This window comes from Pseudophryne corroboree, chromosome 1, assembly GCF_028390025.1.
Source record: "Pseudophryne corroboree isolate aPseCor3 chromosome 1, aPseCor3.hap2, whole genome shotgun sequence".
Taxonomy (NCBI): Eukaryota; Metazoa; Chordata; class Amphibia; order Anura; family Myobatrachidae; genus Pseudophryne; species Pseudophryne corroboree.
Window position 1 is genome coordinate 412,402,510 of NC_086444.1, and position 26,152 is coordinate 412,428,661.

A 26,152-nucleotide genomic window follows, 5' to 3' on the forward strand; every position below is an offset into this window, starting at 1 on the left:
AGAACTGCTTTTGGCAGGCGTGTTTGCATGTGAACACTATTTTTTTTTAAAGTATGTAATTTTTGAGTGTTTGTAAGTGTATGTTTTGTAGCCTTGCTGTATTTTTAACCCAACAATACACTTTGTTGTGTCCTTGTTTTTTTTCCTTTAACATTGTATGTCCTGTCATTACACACAGTGGATGTACCAAACATTTATGCTGTAATGGTTTGTATTTTAAATTTTAAAAACATGCATTACTATATTCCCCTGGTACTGTTACCATTTTTCTTTGGATTAGTGGTTGATTAACTACTACTGTAAATCACAAATACACTGGTGTATGTTATGGGAATTCTGCTTTCTTCTGTGGCTAACATATTATAACATTATCCAATTATACATGTAATATAATTGTTCAAAAGTAATAACAAGAATATGATGTAATACAATACCTTGATTTTACTGGCACATTAGGCGAGTTGAACAAACACTTTATATCTGTAAACTTGTGTACATAACTGAATTTTGAATACGCACCAACGCTGCGTAAATTAAGTAAACAAATAACATTACACCCACATGCTTACGCACATCTATTTATGGGGTCTGCCACTTGAGGGGGCTGGGCCTTTTCCTCTGGTGTGTTAGCGACTTCTGCTCGAGCGTCTTGGAAGGGATGTTACTGGTGTCACCAAGGGGGTTGTGGTGGTGGAACTCGAGCTTGTCTGTTGTTCTGGATGCATTAGATGCTGTGTAAGCGTCGTCATAGTACTATGTAAGTCTCGAGTTGCAGCCGTGTAATTCTCCATGACTCTCAGCATTGTGTCTTGTGTGATTTGGTTGGCTTGTATTATTTGCAAGTATGTTTGATGTAGTCGTATATTGTCGTCCATTACTCTTTGAAATGTATCTAGCATGCGGGTATTGTCTGCCCGCATTAGTTCGACTGTATTGGTCAATCTGGTGAGCTCCGTATGTTGGCGACTGTTGCTTCTGCATAGGCGGGGCATGTGATGGGCTAGACTCGTTAATGCTTGGGTCTGTTTTTCAGACTTTCTGTGGTGTGGGCTTGTTGTGTGGCCCAGGTGGACCAAAATGCCTGGTCTGTTGACTGCGGCATGGCTAGGCTTGGGCTTATGTGCTACTCAGGTGTTTGTGGTTGTGTTTGGGTTGGTAAATCTGTGGGTGTGGTGTATGGTGGTGGTATTGTCGTAAGTTGAAGGGTAAATGTGTCCTGTGTTTGTTGCTGTTGTGTTTCACATTCAGGTTGATTGGTGTCCTCTGAAAAGACAAAGCAGTTATGTATTGTTATAAATTGTGAATGACATTGTTTATTTTTAAGGACAATTTTAGTTTTTTGGTTTATGAATATCTTTTCAAAAAGCAAATTTGTGACTTACATTTCTGTCCGTATGTTTTTGTGTAGGTCAATCCACATGTTTGTTGCACTAAACTATAATTGCACTCAGTTGCGCAATAATTGCGTGTTTGAAGTTGGAGGTCAACTTAGCATATTTGGAGTTCTGCTTCCGTATTTCTGTAAATGTTGGATATGCACATATATGCATTGTGCACATATTGTGACGATGTAATGTCATTATGTATTTATATGTGCTTTTATGATGAGGATAAATTGGAAAATGCAGGTTTACATCTATATTACCCAACATTCACTCAACTTTGCTGCTTCTAAAATTAATACCGTAAAATTGTAAAAGATGGATTGCACACAGCAACTCACCAGGCAGATGAGGTGATTGTGGCGACAAGCGTGGAGGACTGTCCAGCAGTTGTTGTGGGGGCACGGGAGAAACCAGTGATATGCGGCGTCAGGGTGATGGCTGCAGTGGTGGCCTGCTAGTCACACCTAGGCTTTGCCTCTGCGTGGGCACAACGGCAGAGGATGTTCCTGTTGGGAGAAGTGTTTGATAAAATTAAGATGAAACATAGGGGAACATTTTCTAAGATAGGAGTTCTATTTAAAATGGTATGTTGCCCATAGCAACCAATCAGAATCAACTTCTCATTTATCTAGCACTTTCTAGAAGAAAGTACCTGGAAGCTGATTGGTTGCTATGGGCAACATACCATCTTAAATAGAACTACCATCTTAGTAAATGTCCCCCATAGAGTGTGAAACACAACAAAGGGTAATGCATTTATCTACATCTGCATCATCCTCTGCTTCAGACAAAGGCCCTCATTCCGAGTTGTTCGCTCGCTAGCTGCTTTTAGCAGCAGTGCAAACGCTAAGCCGCCGCCCTCTGGGAGTGTATCTTAGTTTAGCAGAAGTGCGTACGAAAGGTTAGCAGAACTGCTGGAAAAAAATTTCATGCCGTTTCTGAGTAGCTCCAAGCCTACTCCTACCTTGCGATCATTTCAGTCTGTTTAGTTCCTGCTTTGATGTCACAAACACGCCCTGCGTTCGGCCAGCCACTCCCCTGTTTCCCCAGGCACGCCTGCGTTTTTACCTGACACGCCTGCGTTTTTTAGCACACTCCCGGAAAACGGTCAGTTACCTCCCAGAAACGCCCCTTTCCTGTCAATCACTCACCAATTAGCCGTGTGACTGAAATGAGTCGCTCGACCTTGTGTAAAACTGCATAGTTTTGTGTGAAAGTACTTCGCGCGTGCGCACGGCGGCCCATACGTGTGCGCAGAAATGCCGATTTTTAGCCTGATCGCTGCGCTGCGAACAACGGCAGCTAGCAATCAACTCGGAATGACCCCCAAAGTGCTAGCATGGGCAGACAGTGTATGTGTTTTTTTGGACACTGTAAACATAAAGAATTTATAATGTTACTCTTATCCTGTTTTATTTTTGTTTTACGTTTTCACAATAAACATCTCCATTTCTATTAGTTTCAATATTGAGCATGCGCAAAGGAATTGTCCCTAAAAAAAATTAAAAAAAATACACAAAAACCAGCATGTCTGAACTCTATTCCAGCATGCAAATGAAAATGTATTTCCAAAGTCATCCTACAAACATTACTGTCTCTAATATTTGGCACTCACATAATACAAAACAGACTTTACAATATATAATGGACACCTTTAGGACTGAAATATGTTTTCAGCTACATATCTTAGTATGTGTTTTAAAAAAATGTTGCACAAATATATACATTATCAGAAAGAACATTATGCTAAACATATAAAGGCCAAAAAAAAATGTACACAATAGAAGTGAAAAAATAACTACAAAGATGTCCAAAGTCCGTTTTGCACACATACATCAGCATATGTGGCCTTAACAGGCCAAAAAACGTCCCACATACCAAAAAAAACCACAGAAACAAAGAATAAAACACACACACATCATATAAATCCACCGGTGGGCCCATCATGCCCCAGACCGAAACTGACTCAGGATAAGGGCAAAGAATCAAGTTTAAACATAACCTCTATTTAAATAGATTTTGAATCTAACATTTAGGCCAATAGAGCATACACAATTCAATATATAATAAGAGACAATCCAACACATATTGCTTGTTTAGCAAAATAATAACACAAAAAAACAAACTTACCAGACACCTTGGGGCGATCAGAGTCCCGTACATATGTGGCCCGCACTACCTCCGGGGGAATCAGGCTCTGCAGTGGCTCCTCATATTCCAAATAGGTGGCTACAAATGGGCGGCCACCCCCTGTTTGGCGCGCAGACTTGGCCTCCTTCACCATTTTGGCTTTCACACGCCGCTTAACATCATAATACCGCTTTCTGCAGGTCTCCTCTGTTCGACGCACAATCCCCTCACTATTCACAGCGTCTACCACCTTCTGCCACATTAAAGATTTTTTCCTTGCTGACACCGTACCAGCATTCTGACCAAACAACTGACGATGATATTTCATTATCACCCTCACCAGGGCAACATTCTCTGCATAGGTAAATTTCACATTACGGCCAGACTTGGTCCTCACTCGTGGCTGCGGAGCCACATCGCTCTCACTAGAGGACTCAGGCGCCTCCTCTGCCACCTCCTCCACCTCACTTCCCTCACTAACCTCACTAACCTCCTGCACCTCCCCAACCTCACTCACCTCAGACTCAGACATGCTGATAACAAACACGGAACAGAGAAAAAAAAACACAAAACACAAACCTCCACTACCTCTACACAGCGCACACACACACACACACACACACACACAGACACACACACACACACACACACACACACACACACACACACACACTGACAAGAGACTATAAAAAAAAACAAGGACAGTAAATAAGACACACTAATAAGTAATAATACAACCACAAAGGCAAGACAACTTTCACTGCACAACACTCAGAAATCTAACTCCAAAAACCACACCAACTCACCAAGCTCCTCTCAATACTACCTCTCTCCTCTCTACTGACTAAACCCACGAGGTTCGGCCGTTTGGGGGCGTATTTATATGACTGCGATCAGCCACTCCCATGTATTCCTCACAACCAATCAATCACGCATCACCCAGGGCCGGATTAAGCCTTAGGGGGGCCCGGGGCACTTAAGACATGGGGGGCCCTCCCCTCTTGTCAGCATCCCCCCACTCCCCTGGCTGTTCTCACTGTGTATGTGCTTCCTCCCCCTGTACCTCCATTTGACGGCAGTAGGACCTGCAGCAGTGCCATCGAGGGCCACCAAGGGCCCAGGTACTGTGTGTCACAGCCTCATCTCCCCCCTGACTCTCAGCCTCATCCCCTTTCTTTCTCAGACTCACCTCCCCAGCGCCCCCCCACATCTCTTGGCCTCCCCCCTCTCCCCCCCCTTTGTCTCACATGTCTTGCGTCTCTTAATCTTAAACCCCAGTGTCTCACAGCCTCACTCCCACCCCCCGTCTTGTGTCGTCTAATCCCCCCCACCACCCCCTCTGGGTAGATGCTAGAACCAAGTTGGAGAAAGGACCTCTGACGTCAAGGCACCAACTTGGTTTTAGCCATAACCCTGCCCTCAGTGTCTCTCAGCCTCTTCCACCTGTCTCTTAGCCTCAGACCCTGTTATATCTATGTACTGTACAGTGTGCGCACCTCGGCTATCTCTGCGCCTCAGCCTGTTGGCGCGCCAGCGGGCAACTGTATGCAGGGCAGGCTCACTCCATTTGACGCTGTCACTCTTCTCTGTTTTCAGCAGCAGCGTTAGGGACTCCAGCCGCGCTCCTGAATAGACATGCCTCCTCCCTTACTCTGGCTCCTGCCCTGACTGCGGCAGGAACTACCTCCTCCTCTGCCCTGACTGCGGCAGGAACGATCTTTGAGGAAGTGGAGGATAGCGGAGATGTGAGGGCCAAGGACGCAGCAGTGCCGCAAGAGGGGCAATATCACCCTCCTCAGCCCCACACTACTACTGCTGCTGCTTCTATCGGCAGAGGCTGGGTAGAACCGACTTCGGCTGGGGGGCCCCCAGAGAAAATGGGGCCCGGGGGACTCACCCCCTGTGACCCCCCCTTAATCTGGCTCTGGCATCACCGACAGAATCAACGCCATTATTAAAATTACGGCCGCAAAATAAAAAAACTCTGCCGCTTCGTAAAAAAATACAAAACATGCGTCACAAAACACATCTTCGGCCAAAATACAACACAATCGCCCGTAAAAACGCTATTAAAAATACGAATCTTATCGACATCGGAAAATACGAATTACGAAAACTCTGCAGCATAGTAAATTACCGAAGATGGTTTCAAAAAGTTGCAGGAAAATACGAAATAAAACTCCCTACAAATCGACACCAACATGAATATTAGTAAATATACCCCTAGGTACTGCTAAGAGTCCTTCATGTACAGATCTTAGTAATGAGTGGGGTACTATGGAATCAGAAGCTGCTTCAGGAACATTGGACCATGAATATGTGGGACTTTGAAAGTAAGTAAGCCAATCTTGGAATAGAGTCGCCATCTTACATGCAGCCAGTAGAGGGAGTAGAGAATGGGTGTTATGTGGCTGGAACAGTGCTGGTTGGTTAACAGCCTGGTAGGTAGCTGCTTTTTTTTATTTTTTTAGCAAACGTAAGCGGTGCAATTAATATGCTGGGAGACGAAAGTGGAGTATTCTTGGCGTGATGATACAAATGCATGTTTGACTATTGGCATATCTTCAGAGGGAATGAAGTGTTTGATTCTGGCTGTGTTCCTCAGATAAAACAATGAGGATTTGATTGATGTTGATATATGAAGTTTAAGTGTCAAGCCACCATCCAGGAGAACACCAAGATTCTGCACATGGGCCTGATTCACTATCATTTGCTAATGTGAGAACGCACACTGAGAGATTATCAGCAGACTGTTCATGCGCTGCGAACGCATTGTGCGTGCGCGAAGGTCAAAATGCAATCGCACTGTGGTTGCAGAATAAGTGTAAAGTGATCACAATTTGATTGTCAGGAAGAGACCATTCGTGGGTGGTAACATGGGTTTTGTGGGGAGTGGTCGGGAAAATGCAGGCGTGTTGTGGCCATTTTCGGGGTGTGTATCTAACGCCATCTGTGAACGCTGCAATGAACACATGGTGACTGGTACGACTGCATTCTCATTATTTTGAGCAGGCATGTGGCAGCCGCATCTGTCAATTGTGGTCGTTATTTGCAAATCTGCTAACGCATATGCAGACTTGAGATCACATTGGTGGGAATCCTTTATCCTTTCTGGGCGTCTCTTCACATGAGATTTTTAGCATTAGCAGATTTGTGAAAATCGCTATTTCAGCCTCAATAGCAACCCATAGTGAATTAGGCCCTAAGGGGTCTATTTACTAAGTCTAGGATGAAGATAAAGTGCATGGAGATAAAGTACCAGCCAATCAGCTCCCAACTGCCATGTTACAGACTGTGGGCTAGATGCATCATCGCTTGGAAAGTGATAAAATGGAGAGTGAAAAAGTGCCAGCCAATCAGGTCCTAACTGACATTTTTCAAACACAGCCTGTAACATGGAAGTTAGGAGCTGATTGGCTGTACTTTTTCACTCTCCATTTTATCACTTTCCAAGTGATGATGCATCTGGGCCTGTGTTTGAAAAATGACAGTTAAGAGCTCATTGGCTGGTACTTTCTCCATGCACTTTATCTCCATCCAAAGCTTAGTAAATAGACTCCTAAGGGGGACATGTACTAAGCAGTGATAAAAGAGGAGAAGTGAGCAAGTGGAGAAGTTGAGTTGCCCATGGCAACCAATCAGCATTGACGTAACATTTATAATTTGCATAGTATATACATATACAGAACAGCTGATTGGTTGTCATGAGCAACTTCTCCACTGGGTCACTTCTCCACTCTTTTCACTGCTTAGTACATGTCCCCATAAGTCCCTTTCCCACGTGCTCAACCCCAGTTTCAAAGAGGAAACCAAAAGAAGTGGTACCCAACAGACATCCCTGTGCTTGGAGGAACAGAAACTTGGTTTTGATCTAGTTTCGAATCTGTCATATTTGAACCTGTGAAGAAATGGGCTAACTATGCGCCTAATTCAGCCCTGATCGCACTTCTGCATTTTTGCAGAGGTCTGCGATCAGATAGGTGCCGCCCATAGAGAGTGTAAACCCGCCCCGTGCAAGTGTGCAAATGCATGCGTACGCCGTGCAAAATCTTTGCCAGACAGCGGATATCTGCAAATCCGTTTGCTACTTACTCACCATCAAATGATTTTTCCATACTGTGCAGTCTGTGTGTAGCCCAGGACTCACTCCTACAGTGCGATACAAACAGGCTGATTGGGGATGGAGCTGACGTCACACACCCTCCCTGAAAATACTTGGGCACGCCTGCATTTTTCCTCACACTCCCAGAAAACGGCCAGTTACCACCCCCAAACGCCCGCTTCCTGTCAATCAGTCTGCGGTCTGAATTAGGCCCAATGAGGGATATCTGAGACTGAGAGGAACTAATGACCAATGAGTTCTAATTTATGCACACTATTGTGAAACTACTACATATGTCACAAACAATACAATTAGCACAGATACTTCACAATTAAATGGGATTTTATAGATCTTGATCTAAGGTCACGTGCTGTATTTGAATTTTGGAATAAACATTTTCTTTTTGTGAAGATTGGGACATCCCCAACAAAATATACATCTACTATAAATAATTGAATGCACACTGGGGGTCATTCCGAGTTGTTCGCTCGTTATTTTTTTGTCGCAACGGAGCGAATAGTCGCTAATGCGCATGCGCAATGTCCGCAGTGCGACTGCGCCAAGTAAATTTGCTATGCAGTTAGGTATTTTACTCACGGCATTACGAGGTTTTTTCTTCGTTCTGGTGATCGTAATGTGATTGACAGGAAGTGGGTGTTTCTGGGCGGAAACAGGCCGTTTTATGGGAGTGTGTGAAAAAACGCTACCGTTTCTGGGAAAAACGCGGGAGTGGCTGGAGAAACGGAGGAGTGTCTGGGCGAACGCTGGGTGTGTTTGTGATGTCAAACCAGGAACGACAAGCACTGAACTGATCGCAGATGCCGAGTAAGTCTGGAGCTACTCAGAAACTGCTAAGAAGTGTCTATTCGCAATTCTGCTAATCTTTCGTTCGCAATTTTAATATGCTAAGATTCACTCCCAGTAGGCGGCGGCTTAGCGTGTGCAAAGCTGCTAAAAGCAGCTTGCGAGCGAACAACTCGGAATGACCCCCACTATACGGGATGCAGTTATGTGACCGATGGTCGGGGAAACCGCCGGTCACTATACCGACACAGGAATCCCGCCCGGTGGAAAGCCTGACAGTCGGCGCACTCATCCCCGCCAGCAGTCTGAACACCGGGATCCCAGCGTTGGTATGGAGACTGGCGGTATCCCAACCGCCGGTCACCCATACCCAACCCCACTATACAAGTATACAATAATTACTGGCTTATCTATAATGGGTGCAGTGTGTGCGGTGCACACGGGCCCCTGGGTCAAGAGGGGCCCACACCGCACACACTGCACGCATTTCTTCTAAATACTTACTTTTCGGGTGTCCGGCTGTGGGTCCCCTCCTCTCCTGAGTCCCGTAGCCGGCAGCCGCTGCAGCGCTGTTAGTGCTCTGTCTGAGCACTAGAGATTCTGGCACAGAGCCAGAGTCTACAGCGCATACGCAGGTCTCCGAAAAAAAATGGCCGCCGTGCCATTTTTTTGGAGACTAGCGCATGCGCTGTGCCAGAGTATCTAGCGCTCAGACAGAGCACTAACAATGCTGCTGCCGGCCCACACCCGGAGACTGCACATGGGTCCCCTCCTCTCTCGATACGCCCCTAACAAAAATGATTAAAGGGAAATAAATCCCATCTGTATAACTTTTCATTATATATTATTTGGCTATATTTTACCTGATACACACATCTGTGTGATCATTTTATATGATAGAATAGCATTACCAGTACATATATTATTAGAACAAGATATAACCTTATAGATCTCAGCTGTTATACTGTGTGCTGAAACCAACATCGAATAAGACCCATTAAGAGGAATTCAATTGTTATTGCCCCCGATCTCCTGTGTAAAGTAACAGGAGATTGCAGGGGGCGATATACAATTGATGTCCCCTATCGTGCTGATCGCGCCCATTAGTGTCGTGTTTAGCCGCATAAAGCGGCTAAACCCGACTAAAATAATAGCCACGACTGGGACACGTGGGTCATTTTTCACACATTTCAGCACCCCTGTGGGTGCGAGATGAGATGTAGATTCCGGCAGCCAATCATGCCCGAATGGAGCTATGTTTGAATAGCTCTGTTGGGCACCATCTAGTGGCTGCCGGCCACAAATACATTTGAATCTTGCCCATTAAGTGTGAATATAGGGGGTCATTTCGAGTTGATCGCACGCTGCAACTTTTTGCAGCCCGTGCGATCAACTAGACGCCGCCTATGGGGGAGTGTATTTTTGCATAGCAAGGCTGCGATCGCTTGTGCAGCCCTGCTTTGCAAAAAAAGTTTTGCATAGAACAAGACCAGGGTAAGAGTTACTTACCCTGTGTGATGAATCTAGTGTTGCAGGTCCCAGAATTATGTCAGACATCTGCCCTCCAAATGCCTGGACACGCCTGCGTTCGCCGCACTACTCTTAGAAAACGGTCAGTTGACACCCACAAACGCCCTCTTCCTGTCAATCTCCTTGCGATCGGCTGTGCGAATGGATTCTTAGTTAAATCCATCGCCCAGCAACGATCCGCTTTGTAGCTGTATGACACGCCTGCGCATTGCGGTGCATGCGCAGTAGTAACCTGTTTGCTGCGCTGCGAAAAACAGCAGTGAACGATCAACTCGGAATGACCCCCATAGACAAAACTGAATAAATATATACAACTAAATCCATACCACTCAAGCATTATAGGGTATAAACTGTATATATTTATAACTCGGATATACCCACCTGTGATATATTCAATAATAATCCCTATAAATGAAACTAATATATATGGAATGATTCTATATGTCGGATATCCATATTTTATTATGAAGATTGATATAAAGACATGAGACGCTTCTTAAATCTATTCATTTGTTGAATACAGTATATAGCATTTGACGGCAACCCCCATACACAGTCATTTTAAATCACAACTTTACTTTTTAAACACAACCTTTTCTTATTTTAATTCTATATTTTGCAGAGTTTTGAAAATCATATTTCTTTATCATCCACTAGGGGTCACTGGAGTACTCTTGGGATATGGACGGGCGTAGCCGATCAAAGGCACTGAATATTCAAATTTAGGACTCTCCCCCCCCTCCATATCCCCAAGTACCTCAGTGTACTTTGCCAGTGTTTTTTCGGTGCTCACAGCATGATCATCGGCTTGTGGCAATGGCCACTTTTCAGAAGATTTTTATTTTTAATTTTTACACTTTCCGTCCCAGTTTCTGGAAAAACTTGGGGCCGGGATGGTGCCGCTGCAAGGCAGCGTATGGCGTGTCGGTCCTCACAAAGAGCACCCTCACAGCCACAGGCGCTATAAGGCAGCGCATGGCGTGTCGGTCCTCACAAAGAGCACCCTCACAGCCACAGGCAGCTGGTTACTGCAAGCTGCACGGAAAACAACTGGACGGAGCTTACAAAAAGAAGCTCCGTCACAGCCAAGATGACTGAGAAGCCCGTCACAGCCAGCATGAGAAGTGGTCACAAGCTGGACGGAGCTTGCAGCACAAGGTATGGTGGGTCAGGGCGGTCAGCTCACGCTGCCGCCCTGCAGTGTGGGGAAAGTGTTTATTTTATGTTGACCACAGCTATTACAGCATACCGCTGAATATCTCCCTGCACCCGCTCCAGCCGCCGCACTACCTAGCAGCAGAGCGGCCGCACGTCAATCACAGACGCCGGCCGCTCTCCCACCACTAATACAGATCAGGCCGCCCGAGAGAACTCCGGAGCACTGCTCAGAGCGGCCGCACGTCAATCAGACGCCGGCCGCTCTCCCAACCCGGCCATCGCTGTACACAGCGCCGCCCGAGCCAGCTACTTGGCAGAACTACGGAGCAGACGCCGGCCGCTCTCCCAGCACTTATACAGTAAGTAAGCTCCGAGACACACGGCGGCCGCTCTCCCATCGCTAAGACGGAACCACAGCTCAGAGCGGCCGCACGTCAAACACAGACGCCGGCCGCTCTCCCAACTCTGGTACCCGGCCACCGCTGTACACAGCGCCGGCCGAGCCAGCTACTCCGGAGCACAGCTCAGAGCGGCCGCACGTCAATCAGACGCCGGCCGCTCTCACAACGCTGGTACCCGGCCACCGCTGTACACAGCGCCGCCCGAGCCAGCTACTCGGCAGACAGCCAACGACGCCATATCCGGTCACTGATGTCTGTAGTCGCCGCAGCTATACTCTGCGTTCTCCTGCTCTCCCGGCACCGCTGCAGGTAACATGGGAAGTTACCTTACAAGCAGCGCAGCTGCAAGGGGGGGTGAGGGGGGAGTATATGGCCATAGCAGCAGATATAAAAGGCTGCAGGGGTTAACAAAAGTTTGTTAAGCAGTTAATGGCCTATCATAACCTAAGGGTTTCTGTTAAGGCTGCAATATAATACATTCACTGCAGCCTGGATTTATAGTAACTGGAGGTTAACTAAGTGTATGTGTTTACTGTATAATAGATCTGTAAGAACATATACGCTATATATATTAACTGTATAAAAGGCTATTAAGGCTATAAATTGCCTGTACTGTGAATTTCAGTGAAAGCAAAACGGCCATTTTAATTATTGCTGTTTTTCCAGTTTATAATTCCTGAACATTCCGGCCATACACCTTTACTCCACAAGGAGGCGCAGGGGTGTTGGTGGGAATTTTTAGTTCAAGATAATTCCAGAACATTCCTGCCCTACATCTCTAAGCCACCAGAAGGCGCAGGGGTGTTAGTAGAAATTTGGTTCGGGTTTCATATGCAATATGAACTGTTTTTCACATAAAGAATACTTTAGTTTCCTAGGGATTTCCGTACAGAGAAATAACCATACATATAAATATGCAGTTCAGCAATAACATATATATATATATATATATATATATATATATATATATATATATATATATGCCATATAATAATTTCATTAAGTCGTGCAAGTGTCTGTCTGTTGCCTATTATGGTGTCTGTCTACATAGCAAGTAAGGCTATAGTGCAGACTAAAAATACTTTTATAAAATTGGCAATTCAAATTAAAAGAGCAGTAATCGGAGTCTCGGAATTACTCCGCCAGCTCTAACAAAAGACAGTCTTTCCAAAGGGCTAATTTTCTTTTGGGTACCAAAGTGTTTATTTCACTGGTCTTATAATTTAATGCACGATTCTATGTCAATCTCACACCGATAAATACGAGTGAGAACGGTACAGTAGTCCAGCACTCAGATAGTGCGGGGGTTTGGATAACCATACATATTGGTTGCCAAAAGGACGCGATCCGTCATGGGTTGATGAGTTTCTGTCAAACATTATAAAAACCCAGGATACATTTGGGTCGCTAGAATCTATGTATGAAACCATGCCGATCACTGTTAAAAGAAGCAGCAGAGTATAGCTGGAAAGCTTCTGATAACGCCGGTTATTTTCATTGTCGCTAGTTAAGCGCAACAAGGCCAGAGCTTGTTTGCTCCTAAATTTGATATACTTGTAACGGCAATTTTTATTCCTTTATGATATTCAGCCATTACCGCATACAGTATATTTGTTACGGCGTTTTATCCCTTTATACAAAAACAGTCACGCCTTGTAACGACAGGACGTTACAGTCAGCAAGCCAGTGGTTTGATGACCTCTTTTACAATTGTGGAAGCGCGTTTTTACATGTTACATTTGCGAGGTTTCATGACTTTAACTTATATAGGTCTCAGCTGTTTACAGCTTAAAGACAAAACTGCCTCTGTGGAACGGTTTGGCAGGTTGTCATTTAGTCTTTGCTGGTTTATAAACCAGTCAATAGTACGCTTATTCCCCTCTGTTTGAGCAAAATCAAACACCTCCGTTTCAATATCAAGCAGCAAGTCATTTATTACAGTTAGAAAATGGATTTTCTGCAGTTAGTTTTTGCTTATTGAAGCCACAAAATTGTATGATTGCATTTGATCTTCACAATGCGTAGTTACCCAGTCAGGTTTCTTCATCACAGGTTCTAGCGGTTGCAAGCAACCATTAGCATTTCTTTTCTACCGTTGCTTATCGCTTCCGGTATTTGCTACAGTGATGTTGGAATGATAGCTCATCTCACTATGTATTAACAAAGTTTCTCTAACTTGCGCTACTAAGGTATACTACAGTAGCAGATTAAGTTTGAAAACAATCACATCTAAGTCTGTCTAAACGATGTAAATTCCTAGGTAAGATTATAAATACGGTAAATCAACGACTTTTACCTACTACACCAGCAAGAACAAAAGTACACGCACACTAGCGGTACATTGGTGTATTTACTTATTAAGAAAAAAATGTGTTTTCAATTTAGTTCGCCACCTTTCACTCGCGTGTCCCACAGAGGAACAAGGGTGCGTATACTCTAGACGACAGTCACAGAGAGTCAGGATTTGTAGTTAAAATCAACGCAAAGGTTCTAAACACGACAGATTGCTGTCGATAAATGTACTAGAACTCTGGTCATTTTACAATGCAATAGATAAATGTCCTAGAACATTTTACAATGCAATAAATAATTCGCTTTCAGTCTGACCAACGATAGACTCTGGTTTTCTCTTCAGCACGAATAAATCTTTCACTTTTTACTAAAGATTTCCGTGGAGAGTAACAACCGTGAGTTTCAGGTAATTTAATTTTGTTTTTAATGCCTGGCTCACGCTGCCCTTAAGCAGTCAAACAAAGCAACGGCAGTTGCATACTGAACAACCAGTGAGAACCGATAAGCCGCAAGGCAAGGCGGTAGGTAACTCAAATCTTCAATGGCTCAGAACGCCATTATGGGGAAATGTCAACATCAATCCGTGAGTGGACATCTGTTAGACAGACGATCTCACCCGTCAGGGTTTGGATCTTAAAAACTGGACATTAAATACACAGGTGTTTAAGATGTAAGTCCACAGAAGGGGGTTACCCTCAAGTATACATGAGGGCATCTCGCCACAATTACAAAAGCTCAGTATGTGTACATCACATTCATGGGGTCATTCAGCATCGTGTATCTGGCTTCACCAATTTCCGCTTCTTTCTTCGTTGCCAAAACGGATCAGAAGACAGTTCGTCACAGTCATACTGGTGGTATCTCATGGGTTTCAGAGAAGTTTGCTTCTCGAATTTTCAATGAATACTTGCACACGATCTTGGCCCGCTCATAATACGTCCAACCTGTTACATCAGGGAACGTTCTTTTACCCATAGTTACCTATGTACCTATTATCTATGTACCGCAGCTGCGGTTGACGGGGTGAGGGTTCAGTGCTAGCTTCGGCAGCACATATACTAAAATTGGAACGATACAGAGAAGATTAGCATGGCCCCTGCGCTAGGATGACACGCAAATTCGTGAAACGTTCCATAAGACCGCCCTCTTAAAAAAATAGAGCATTACAGTATCGGTTATACCAACCATGTAACGAAATAGTAAGCCGCTTAAGGCAGCTCATTATTAAAACATTTCGTGTGCTTACATAGGTTGTAAACCTCGGAAGTTTCCAACATCATACTTCAAGTACCCGTATTCTGTTAAACGGGATGGGATGGAAAACTGCGTTCATCTGCACTAACAGTGCAGGTATCTGGGTGGTAAACGTATTTTCAAAGACGTTTGCCTCTATTTGCGTCTGTAAACATCTTTCTACAAGGTGTCACCAAAGTTCAGACTCTATTTATCCTACCTACAGCGCCAGGCGATTTGAGGTTGGGTTCAGATTTATTACAGTTTTCATATTTTGGAACCCTTTCAACAAAGGGGAATTAAGTTTCATATTTTTTGAACCTTTACAACAAATGAGAATTAAGTTTCTCACTTTGGAAAACATTTTTCTTCTAGCCTTGCCTTCGGCAATGGTGCTTCGACAAGGGTTTTGTTTTCATATTTGGGTGCCTTGTATTCCAAGCCACCGTATTTGAGTTTCTCATGACAAAGCAGATCTTCGGACGAAATCCGCTTTCGTATTCTTCACATCAATATACCAATAGTGCTTCCTGTGTGGACAGCACATTCTTGAATTCTGAATGTGGTACACGCGTTACGCGTTTATATATGTACCGAACGTCTACAGTACGTGATATGAATACGTTGTTTGTTCTATATGATACTGCAAACTGGGGTTAGCCAGTTTCTCAGCAGACATTATCCAGTTGGATAATAATGACTACAAATCAGACTTACTTTAAGGCTAAGTTACAATCGCCTACGTCAGTAATAGTTCATCCCACAGGTTCTGTGGGAATGTCAGACCCAACGGGTCGTGCAGCGGCTACGACGCGGCTACATAGCCTTCAGTGCACCACGTTTGTGCACGGTTATACGTTATTAATGGTGGCGCCATCAGCATTTAGCTTTGGCCTGCCTACTGTTACAAGTATCAAACAGCTCTCCCGCCCACGAGGGAAGCTTTGGTACGTCCCAAGAGTACTCCAGTGACCCCTAGTGGATGATAAAGAAAATAGGATTTTGGTCCTTACCAGGTAAATCCTTTTCTTTGAATCCATAGGGGGCACTGGACGCCCGCCCAGAGCAGTTTTACCTGGGTTGTTTTAAGCTCAAGGGAGCTTAGTGAACAAATTTAACTTGGATGGTATTAAGCTCAAAGGAGCTTATGGTAACACATTTTCACCAATTGGCTCAAATTATAAAGTTCTATCGGTTAAGGTGTCAACTGTTTAGTTGACAATAAGGTTACGGATCAACTTTGTGGTTGTCCGTTATGTTATAGGGATTCTCCATTGTCAACCTCTCTATATCCTGTTCGCTCAGTAAAAAACACTGGCAAAGTACACTGAGGTACTTGGGGATATGGAGGGGGGGGAGAGTCCTAAATTTGAATATTCAGTGCCTTTGATCGGCTACGCCCGTCCATATCCCAAGAGTACTCCAGTGCCCCCTATGGATTCAAAGAAAAGGATTTACCTGGTAAGTACCAAAATCCTATTTTTACTTGACTACACAATAAAAGTTACATTTTAGGTATTATTTCTTCCAGCACCATGTTATACAATTCTTTTCTATCCTCCTTTACTTGCCAGGTTAGAAATAAAAAAGAGAATTTACAAGAGTACACATAATTGTGACTAATGATACCTCATAACCACCCACAAAAACATATATATTGTTGTAGTATGCTGGCATCATAGCTGACAGGAGTGGAAAGACCTCAGCTCCAATCACGTAAAAACATTCTAAACATTACAAACAACATAAAAAGGCCCACATTTTCGTTTAAACCTCTTGGGGCAAGGGTGTCAATTCTGAATATCCAATGTCTAGCAGCTTGCAAAAGTAAAAGTGACCTGTCACCTCCCCCACTCTTAAGTGCAGGATGTTCTATTGTCCGGTATTGTAGAGTCGCTATGTCTTGATTCCTGAAAATGTCTTGCTACTGGCTGGTTGCTATGTCCATATGTAATTGCAGCTTTAATGGAAGAACAATGTCCAGCCATTCGTTCATTAAAGGCCCATTCTGTTTTGCAGACATAGTGTTGTCCACATGAGCAGCTAATTAAATGCACCACGTATTTAGTGGTGCACATCACATTCTGTAAAATTTTTTATTTCTTCCCTGACAATGGAAAATCTCCGGTGACAATATAGTTACATGCGGTGCCTGGGGCGTAATAAGAACTTTGGGGGCCCCATAGCAAAATCTTCAAAGGGCCCCCTCTCCCCCCCCACCTTTGTCACTACAATGCCCCTTATGGGAGCAGGAGAGAGAGAGTGAGGGGAGTGAGAGAGAGACACACACACACGGGGTGTTGAGGGAGAGAGAGGAGCAAGAAAGAGAGGGAGAAAGAGGGAAGTCAGGGACAGAGAGAGTTTCATGGAAAAAGGAGGAATGAGAAAAAGAGATACAGGAACGAGGAGAGAGGGTGTCGGAGAGAGAGAGAGAAAGAGAGAGAGAGAGAATGGGGAGGAGGAATAGAGAGAGGTAGGGGAGCGAGCAAGAGTCAGGGAGGGAGGGAGGGAGATAGAAAGAATGGGGAGAAAAGGAGAGTGAGGTCAGGGAGAGAAAGGGAGAGAAAAAGAGAGAGGGCGTGACAGAGAGAGGGAGAGAGACAGTGTTAGAGAAAGACAGTGTCAGAAAGGGAGAGAGTGTGATAGTGTCAGGGTGTGAAGGGGGAGTAGTGGGCCTTTAAGGCAGCTGATGTCTGGGTACAGGGGGAGCAGCGGGCCCTGGAGGCAGCACGGGCCCCATAGCAGCAGCACCCTCTGCACCCTCGGTACTTACGCCACCGTGTGGTGCAGTTAATACATTGGAAACACCCTGGTTGCTGGGTGCCCAAAAAGTGGAAGATGTTGCAGATGTTGTCCAGGAACTGAAGCTAAATTGAGAGTGCAGGACTTTCTTCACTAAAATGTCTTTGAGATTTTTTCGTTCCGATATGCTGACATCAATATTGTATCCTTAAGGGACTGCAAGGCAGGGTTAGTGTTTACAATTGACCAATAGGACTTGGCTATTCTATTAATTTGTAAACTGGCATTGTGATAAACAAAATGTATTCTTGGTACTATCTCGTTTGTTCTGAAACAGTGCGTCTCTGGGAAGGCATAGTGCTTTATTTTTGGCTGATAACATCAAAGGTAAAGGGTATCTCTAACTGCAAATTTATTTAACATCTCTGATAACGAATTATCCAGATCTTAAGGATTGCTGGCATACCCTGAGCATCTGCGAGTATGTTAGCCCCTTCTTTAGTGGCAAAGGGTGATGACTAGAGGCTAAAAGCAAGTTTTTTAGATCTGTAAGTTTTGTGAAAAGAGCAGTACTAATGCATCCGTACAGTGGCGGAACTAGCGAGCGGTGGGCCCAGGTGCGACAAAATGCTTTGGGCCCCCCCATCCCATCCAAGTCCACAAAATAGTACCACAGCGTCCCCTTTTTACACATTACGGCAGACAGCGTCCCATTTTTTACACATTACGGCAGACAGCGTCCCCTTTTTACACATTACGGGAGACAGCGTCCCATTTTTTACACACTACGGCAGACAGCGTCCCCTTTTTACCAAGTACGGCAGACAGCTCCCCCCTTTTTACACATTACGGCAGACAACGTCCCCTTTTTACACATTACGGCAGACAGCGTCCCCCTTTTTACACATAACGGCCCCCCTTTTTACACATAACGGCAGACAGCGACCCCCTTTTTACACATAACGGCAGACAGCGACCCCCTTTTTACACATAACGGCAGACAGCGTCCCCTTTTTACACATAACGGCAGACAGCGACCCCTTTTTACACATAACGGCAGACAGCGACCCCCTTTTTACACATAACGGCAGACAGCGACCCCCTTTTTACACATAACGGCAGACAGTGACCCCCTTTTTACACATTGAGGCAGACAGAAAAGAAAGAAAGAAAGAAAGAAAGAATTATACTTACAGTCAGGGGTGTATCTAGGGGTCTGAGCGCCCCTGGAAAAGTAAGGGGCTGGCGCCCCCACCCCACACACATTTGGAATAAGGTGTGAGTATTGGAAATGGGGAATGGTCTTGTGGGGGAAGGGCGTGGACACAATAGTACTTCCAATTAAAATTATGCCACACAGTAGTATCCCTTATTCACATTACACGCACAGTAGTGTCTCGTATTCACGATACACCATCCCTCCCCCCTAACCCACCTTTCCCACAGCCTGACCTTAACCCACCTCCCCTCCAAAAGCCTCTTCAGTGGTGCCTAACCCACCCTTCCTAATCTCCCTCCCTGCAGCCTAGCCCTAGCCCTCCCGCCCTCGCAGCCTAACCCTAACCCTCCCACGTGGCTTGCTAGTGGAGACTTTGGCACCATCTCGATCCGGATTTTGGCATTCTGCATCGCTATCTATGTTGGGATGCCAGCATCAGCATTCCGAGTAGTTTCGGGATGCTGGCGTCAGCTTTCCGACCGCCGGGATGCCAAACGCCGGCATCTTGACTGCATCCTGAATGAAATGCTAATGAGCTGCAGTGAGATGAGCCTCATATGGACCCAGCCATTAACCAAACACCATTAGTTGGATGGTAGAAGTGCTTCCTGTTAGCAAAAACCATCAGGGTGCCATCACTTCCAAGATAAAATGATCAATTATACAATTAACTGATATACATTTCCGTGAACCTGGCCTTGAAATAGGTAAGATATGTATTTTCTTTATAACACTCAACAAGTTAAGGTTTTCGCTTACTACTTACTTACATCTAACATGCATGAAAATCTCAGTCCCTTCTCCCAAACACTGCCACTTTTATATTCTCTTCAACAACAAATAGATCTATACCACTGTGCTATAAAACAATTGCTGTGTACCTGATGAGAGTCTGTTACTGCCGGCGCGGAGCCAGTGTCCGTCAGCACCGCACTTGAAATCAGACTCACAATAAACTACAGTTCCCAGCAACCCTTGCTGCCGGGAGCTCCCAGCAACAAGGGCTGGGGGGAGCTGTAGTTTATTTTGAGTCTGATTACAAGTGCGGTGCTGCCGGACACCAGCGCCGCTCCAGCAGTAACAGACTCTCACCCAGGTACAGTCTGACAGTACTGCTTTTCTATCTTTTGGCCGCGGGTGGCACAGCCAGGCGGCGCCCCCTCCTTGCCTGGCGCCCCTGGCGACTGCCATCCGGGACAATAGGTAGATACACCCCTGCTTACAGTCTCCGCTGGCTCAGGCTCCTCGTGCAGCTTCTGGCAGATGATGATCCCGGGCAGGAGAGAAGGTGGAGGAGGGAAGTGGAGGAGGGAGCCGCAACAGCGCTGTGTTATTGGTGGAGGCACTGCTGCTGCTGTCCCTTTCCTTCCCCGTTGGCTATCCTCCGCCGCTGTGAATGCTGGGATTCCCAGCATTCACAGCGGCGGAGGACAGCCTATGGGGAAGGAAAGGGACAGCAGCAGCAGCGCCTCTACCAATTACAGTTCGCTGCTGCGGCTCCCTCCTCCACCTCCACCCCCGTAGCCGCTGCTCCTCTCCTGTCCTTGGCGGCGGCTGTGTGCGGCGGGCGGCGGTTGCCCGCAGCACACAGCGGCATGTAATGAGTCAGTTTGACTCATTACATGCCGCGCTGCTTTGGGCCCCTAGACAGTGACGGGCCCCAGTGCAACGCACTGGTTGCACTGGCGGTAGTTCCGCCACTGCGTCCGTAACATACAATATTTTAATAAAAACGTCCAAATACTGAATTTTGTGTTGGTCAACACTATATGTAAATGCAACTGGTGATAAAGTAGCAGTATGATGTTCAATCAAAGACCTTAAAACTTCAACAGAGCCGGTCCAAATTAGCAATAGATCGTCTATATAGAACGTGTATAACAGCAAGAAAGTGCTAGCAGATGGATTATTGTAGAAGGGCTCCCGTTCAACTTCAATCATAAACATACAGCTGTTAGCAAACAAAGTAGTACCAGAGAAAGAGTTTCACATTGGAATCCACACCACTGCTCATATGGCAGCTCTTTCTGGCTTCTACGAAACTAGGCTGTTTCCTAGCTGTGCTGTGCCAAACTAGGGGCCTAATTCAGCATGGATCGCAAAAACAAAATCTTTCTCTAAAGGGCAAAACCATGTGCACGGTAGGTGTGGCAAATATAACAAGTGCAAAGAGAGTTAGGTTTGGGTGGGTTAATGTACTGTTGCGATCCTGTCACAAATTAGAGCAGGAGTTGTTTAATTGGTATTATTATTTCTTTCTATTGCTATGTTTCCTTATTAGATGCACAGCACTTCATTGCTTCTCCCCCCCCCCCCTCCTCTTTTTACCGAATCTGAAAAATTTGTAGTGATAATGAGGGGCCTTTATGGCTCTTGGTTTGGGTTCTAAAAACTAAGAAAATGGTTAGGACTGCATTATGTAAATGTTATTGAAAATGTTACTTGTGTTATGTAGAGAATGCATATTTCTGAGACTAGGCATAGGTTAATATGGCTGGCTCTCAGGTTGCGTCAGTTAGTACACGGAAACATATAAAGTTATTAACTTGGAACGTAGATGGGCTTAATACACCTTTAAAAAGACAGAAGGTATTGCAGCATCTTAAATGATTAAAGCCAGACATCGCGGTGTTACAGGAGACGCACTGGCGGGACACTGACCCTAATACTCTGAAAGATACGTGGTTCACAGATTATGGGACAGCCTCCTATAACACTAAAACACATGGGGTGATTCTCCTTATATATAAAACCTTACACTACATGATAATAGATAAATTGTATGATTCAGAAGGGTGCTTTTTGTTTCTTAAAATACATATTGAAGGGGAATTGTTTACGGTAGCCACGCTTTATGCACCAACTGGCCCCAATAATGACTTTTACACTGATCTCTCTGTGAAATTGCAGGACTGGGCGACAGGACATTTAATATTAGGTGGAGACTTTAATACTACTCTTAACCCTCTCTTAGATAAGTCGAACAATGCCACCCGCACTACTCTACCGCCTGCCTTAGCATTACTGATGTCGTCATTGGACCTTACTGATCCCTGGAGATTTCAGCACCCAGTAGATAGAAATTACACCTTTTACGCCCATCCCCACCACACCTCAACTAGAATTGATTATTGACTTATGCCTACCTCAGTTTTAGGTAGAGTGCACTTATCTAAGAAAATATAGTCATCTCAGATCACGCGCCGACATGGTTCACATTGGCACTTAACACCCCCAGATCCCTCTCTTTTAATTGGAGGTTTCCATCTTACTTAGCCAATTCACCGGATTTCAAATTGTCTCTGGAACAGAACTTTTTAAATTACGTAGATGATAACATACAACATACGGAAGACATACATTTATTTTGGGCTGCGTCTAAGCCAGTGCTTCGAGGCCATATAATTGCTTATGTCGCATTTAGTTATTTATTTATTATTATTAGTTATTTATTTAGTTAGTTATCGCAGTTATTTAGAATAGTGGCAGTACTTAGCTCACAAATAAAACTCTTAAAGATGCAGTAACCAATTAATTTAATACCATCCAACACTGCACAATAAAGGTCGCCATGACCAAAAAAAAAAAAAAAAAAAAAAAAAGGTTCTCTGCACAACCACATAAGACCAAATGGAAAAGCAATCTACAAAGTAGATAAATTATCCATTAGATTCCTTATTTGTCAGCGAAGTAATGCCACTATTCTAAATAACTCCTATTTGTAAAACACTAAGCACTTCACACTTATGGTCCACAGCATGACTACATGTAGTGTCAAGTCTTTGCACTTTTTGTTAAAGCATTATTAATTTGTTCCTGTATTTGCAATTTCCTTATGCTTTTCGGTTACCATGGTAACCGCTATAGTCCGATATGTCACTTCCGGTACAGCGGAACCTGTTTGCAGTCCCCTGCACACTGGAACCGTGGCAGATTGGTTCCTATCTGTGATGTCAGTGCTGTTAAGTTCGTGTAACTTACAGGAAAAAGCAATACATAAATACAGAAATGTTCAGGCCACTGCGACCGCTAAGCGCGTGTGTGATAACCCTCTATGATATGCGTACACTTTGCATAAGCACGCCATCATGTTGTAAGCACAAAGTAGCTACACGTGCGGCCGAATATTCTTTAAACCCCTAACAAGAAAGGAATGCGACACCAATTGTATATGTTATGTTGTGGTCCAACGCAGCAACAAATATTTACTTAAAAGGGGGTTCACAGAGAAATACAACAATACAAAAGAAAAGCTACAACCAATGGATACATACGTTTGTTCGCCTGCCCCACCTGGATCCGGTCCTCAGTCAATCTGGAAAGATGACCTTCAGAGAATAGACTAAGGCCAGCCAGGAGGCTTGGTTTTTATACAATAGTCCAAAGCATGAAACAAAGGAAACTGTAATCTCTTCTTTCATATGTCAAAGGGCTGGTCATTTACAGTACATGAGGGGTCACAGGTCGGTATGAATAGGTGGGCGATGCCTGGTCCACGTGCACTTGCAGGTGTCTTCCACTGGGTACCCGCCGAATATCAGGAGTACAGTAAATACAGTGTGATATTAATAATATATTCCTGCGCATAGATATGCGCAGGAGTTCTACTTTCTGCAAACTGCCATCGGAAAACTGCCCTTGAAATACTGTACAACTGGATACCAAACACCACCTCCTAACCTAATTCTGTCCCCTCATATCCTGTAAAGTTGAATCCCTCTGTTGTTATGCCTCTGAAGCAAACGTAACTTGCTGGTGTGGTATGTGTAGGCTATGTGTAAATTATGCAGTATGTGGATTAAATATCAGATATGTCTTTGTGGATTTTCCATGCGAATGCGTATGCTACCGTATTTACTCATACCACGCATTAATACGCAGGACTTTGTGAGCCAATATACACAACGTGCGAGCATGCACACGCACGGCAGAACAAGCACACGCACGGAGGCCACTCTGTGTGGTGTTTGCACGTGATGCATGTGGGTCTAATATTTTCAACTTCGACAGTCCACCCTTTGGCAGTAAACAATAACTGCCACACATAACTAATAATACTGAAAATATTACATAATACAATATGTACAAAGTTCGGGTAACAGGGGAAGAGTTGTAGTTGGGAAATTGTATAACCTAGTGGGATAGGAAAAAGTGTGTATGTATGAGTAAATGTCTGAGGGGCATGTATCATCGTGCCATATATGTTCTAAGTAAGCTTCGAGGTACTGCGAAGTATACATTAATTCCTTCTTATCCCGTATTAAGGTTCTGTACATGGGCAAACAAACATTACCGAGCTCTTTCCAGGCAAAGGCCATTAGCCCTCACCTTTCCAGGTTCTTATACCAACAAATGGGGAGCACATTTATCTGATGATACATGAGGGGGAGACGTATGTGTATGCTATTATGTGTGGATAACATTTATCGACTATGTGTGTCATTAACTGAAGATTGCAGAGATGAGGGTAAGACACATAAAAATACATTTACATAAATTTGGGTATACTGAAGTCTTTTCCGGTTGGATGTCTCTGGGTAGAGGGGAAAACAGAAAAATGGTGAAAGAAACAGGCCATGAAATTCATTTACAATCCTTATCACAACACTGTTTCTACAGATGGGTCATAAATCAGATCTGCTGCTGTTACAATGCCCTCGCTCCTTAGACTCATCAAATTTGTACTGTGGGGGTCATTCCGAGTTGTTCGCTCGTTGCCGATTTTCGCAACGGAGCGATTTAGGCAAATATGCACATGCGCATGGTACGCAGTGCACATGCGCTAATTATTTTAGCACAAAACTTAGTAGATTTACTCACGTCCGAACGAAGAATTTTCATCGTTGTAGTGATCGGAGTGTGATTGACAGGAAGTGGGTGTTTCTGGGCGGAAACTGACCGATTTCTGGGAGTGTGCGAAAAATGCAGGCGTGCCAGGATAAAACGCGGGAGTGTCTGGAGAAACGGGGGAGTGGCTGGCGTGTTTGTGACGTCAAACCAGGAACGAAACGGGCTGAGCTGATCGCAGTGTAGGAGTAAGTCTCGAGCTACTCAGAAACTGCTAAGAATTTTTTATTTGCAATTCTGCTAATCTTTCGTTCGCAATTCTGCTATGCTAAAATACACTCCCAGAGGGCGGCGGCCTAGCGTGTGCAATGCTGCTAAAATCTGCTAGCGAACGAACAACTCCGAATGACCCCCTGTGTTTGCGCCGCGTCAAAATTCTAACACATCTGAATATCAGACCAATAATTATGACGACACCCACGATACAGAGGAGAAACTTTCCCACACTTGCAATTACATTTTGCGCCCACTCTCCTAAACCAGAGAACCATTTGAGTGGGTTCAACCATGAGGCCCAGCCAATCAATTCATTACCCACAGCCGTCAAGGTAAGGTTGTGTTTCCTTCTGAACTCCCACTTCAACTGCAAGATCTCGTCCATCTTTTGATCGATGTTCTCCGTTGGGTCTTCAGTACTGTTCGTAATGTAAGTACAGCACTTCACACCATATTGAGTTGCACACAGTACCCACCTGTCACAGCCGTCACATAATTCAAGACCATCCTGTGCTGACAAGCTCCTTCTTGTAGGCCTGTAACTCCCTACCTGTATACCTGAAGGTGTCATCATACATCTCAGTGATATTATCTATCAAGTTCGCCAGCGCATGGATGTACCTATAATTTATAATTCCTCTGGCAGTATGGGTGATATCTAATGCGAGAAGAATTTGAATCCCAGTGGATTCATGGATCAAATCAGAGGCTGCGGGCTCTGTCCTATCTATGAGGTGTCTCTTGACAATGTGTTCATAATGTGTATGAGTATAAGGAGTCTGAGCATTGCGGTGAATATCTTTAAGTTTGGCGTGCACCATGGTCATAACCTCTGGTAGTACTCTGCCAATATAACACAACCCTTCAGAGCTCGGAGTAAGCCACTTGTACGCTTTCCTTCCACATATGAAGTAGGCATCATCTGGGAGAACATAAGGGACAAAATGCAACAAAACCATATCACAGATTTTTCTTATAAAGAAACCGGTCCCCAGTTCTCCCGTTTGCTCAGTACAAGTATCGGGCTGGATGATGTGGTCACAATACCCCTGCAACACTTTTCCAGCCCACGTGGTTTTTATCCCACGTGTAT

The 26,152-nt window shown here is 44.6% G+C and overlaps 1 long non-coding RNA gene, 1 other non-coding gene and 1 pseudogene across 2 annotated transcripts in view; 2 read left to right on the top strand and 1 right to left on the bottom strand.

The window, feature by feature from the left end:
• Nucleotides 1–461: 461 nt before the first annotated feature.
• Nucleotides 462–26,152, bottom strand: part of LOC134893033 (uncharacterized) — an 88,331-nt gene continuing 62,640 nt past the window's right edge. Inside the window, exons 2-3 of the long non-coding RNA XR_010171638.1 lie at nt 1,724–1,891; nt 462–1,263 (exon numbers count right to left, since the gene is read on the bottom strand). This is a non-coding gene — a long non-coding RNA (uncharacterized LOC134893033). The remainder of the gene's footprint in view (nt 1,264–1,723; nt 1,892–26,152) is intronic.
• On the top strand, nt 14,125–14,231 carry LOC134932304 (U5 spliceosomal RNA; annotated as a pseudogene).
• LOC134932531 (U6 spliceosomal RNA) lies at nt 14,837–14,943 on the top strand. The gene has a single exon (XR_010179387.1). It is a non-coding gene; the product is annotated as a U6 spliceosomal RNA (small nuclear RNA).